Genomic DNA, 2,500 nt, shown 5'->3' on the forward strand with positions numbered 1-2,500 from the left:
GCCTCTGGCTGCGACCCCTGTGTCCGGTACGACCGATTTACAGGCCGCCCCGTTAAATCCGTGTACGGGCACCGACGGGCCCCTGGGGTTCAAGGGTCGAGGTGCGAGGCAGGCCCGTCTCTGCCTCGGAACGAAGACTTAGACTCACGCCATGTATGGGCGATCGAAGACTTTTTGGGGGCAGTTGGTGCTTCATCCTGCCTCTCAAACGTGGGGCGATTACTGTACATTCTGAGAGGAAAAATCAAATTTCGAGTTACGATCTCTAAACCCCTTCGCTGTAATCGCGCTATCTCTGCGGTTTATTTACACGAGAGCTGAGCCACAAAAACAACACATCACACCCGCCATTAAACACAAATCACCAGGCGCCAGCGAGCGCACACGCAAGTCCCACAAGGCAAGTGCATTCGCCACCACTACTACAGTACCACTACTACACACACACACACACACACACACACACACACACACACACACACACAGCCACCGTCTCCTAGAGCTTCCAAACCATCCATAGGCCTCCGAGTCTGCTGGGCCAGGCCAGTGTTAAGAGTGTTCTGTGCGAAACCGCGCATCTGGTTTCAATAACCTCGGCTCTCTGCTCGGCTCTCTGCTCGGCTCTCTGCGGCTAATCAGATTCAGCCTTGGAGCAGCGAGGCTGGCTCACTTCTTCCCCCCCTCCCTTCCCTCTCCTCCCTCCCTTCCCTCCCTTCTCTCTCCTCTCTCTTCCCTCCCTTCTCTCTGCTCTCCCTTCTCTCTGCTCTCTCTTCTCTCTGTTCTCTCTCCTCCCTCTCTTCCCTCTCCTCCCTCCCTTCCCTCTTCCCTCTCTTCTCTCTCCTCCCTCTCTCCTCTCTCCTCCCTCTCTTCTCTCTCCTCTCTCCTCCCTCTCTTCTCTCTCCTCCCTCTCTTCTCTCTCTTCTCTCTCCTCTCTCCTCCCTCTCTTCTCTCTCCCCTCTCCTCCCTCTCTTCTCTCTCCTCCCTCTCTTCTCTCTCTTCTCTCTCTTCCCTCTCCTCCCTCTCTTCTCTCTCTTCTCCCTCTTCTCTCTCTTCTCCCTCTTCCCTCTCTTCCCTCTCTTCTCTCTCTTCCCTCTCTTCTCTCTCTCTCTCTTGGCCCCTGCGCTATCTCTGAACCTCGCTCAAATCTTTCACTGCTCCCTCCTTGGCTCGTCTTCGCCCTCCCTCACCTCTCGATCACACCCCACCTTCCAGATCCCCTCCCTCACCTCTCCATCACACCCCACCTTCCAGATCCCCTCCCTCACCTCTCCATCACACCCCACCTTCCAGATCCCCTCCCTCACCTCTCCATCACACCCCACCTTCCAGATCCCCTCCCTCACCTCTCCATCACACCCCACCTTCCAGATCCCCTCCCTCACCTCTCCATCACACCTCACCTTCCAGATCCCCTCCCTCACCTCTCCATCACACCCCACCTTCCAGATCCCCTCCCTCACCTCTCCATCACACCCCACCTTCCAGATCCCCTCCCTCACCTCTCCATCACACCCCACCTTCCAGATCCCCTCCCTCACCTCTCCATCACACCCCACCTTCCAGATCCCCTCCCTCACCTCTCCATCACACCCCACCTTCCAGATCCCCTCCCTCACCTCTCCATCACACCCCACCTTCCAGATCCTCTCCCTCACCTCTCCATCACACCCCACCTTCCAGGGCCTCCAGATCCCCTCCCTCACCTCTCCATCACACCTCACCTTCCAGGGTCCAGATCCCCTCCCTCCCCTCTCGATCACACCCCACCTTCCAGGGCCTCCAGATCCCCTCCCTCACCTCTCGATCACACCCCACCTTCCAGGGTCCAGATCCCCTCCCTCACCTCTCGATCACACCCCACCTTCCAGATCCCCTCCCTCACCTCTCGATCATACCCCACCTTCCAGATCCCCTCCCTCACCTCTCGATCACACCCCACCTTCCAGATCCCCTCCCTCACCTCTCGATCACACCCCACCTTCCAGGGCCTCCAGATCCCCTCCCTCACCTCTCGATCACACCCCACCTTCCAGGGCCTCCAGATCCCCTCCCTCACCTCTGGAGGATCCACACCCTCTCCTCCCAGCCTCCCTCGCTCCGAGGAGACGTTCCACCGGAGTCATCCGCCGGTCAATCTATCACCGTTCCTCTCAGGCCGGGCGTCGAGTCAGAGCGGGGGTGTGTGGGTGACGGAGGTCGGCCAGGGGAGAGACGGATGAGCGGAGGGGGGATGAGTGAGAGGATTGGCTGAGGAGGAGCGGACAGAAGGAGGTGGAAGACGCGATGAGGAGACGAGAGGTAGAGGGGGGGGGAGCAGCGACGTGAAAACGAACGAGGACGCTCGCGAGACGCGGCGTTCAGGCTCGCGGAGGCGCTCTTGAGGAAAAACTCCCGGCGGTTATCGCGGCTGCCGATCTGCTCCGCCCCGCCCCGCCCCGCCCCGCCCCCCCCCCGAGGCCACATTCCTAATCGTTTGTTTGTTGACGCACGCCGGTTCAAC

The sequence above is a fragment of the Borostomias antarcticus genome (genome assembly GCF_949987555.1).
Source record: "Borostomias antarcticus genome assembly, chromosome: 37".
NCBI lineage: Eukaryota > Metazoa > Chordata > Actinopteri > Stomiiformes > Stomiidae > Borostomias > Borostomias antarcticus.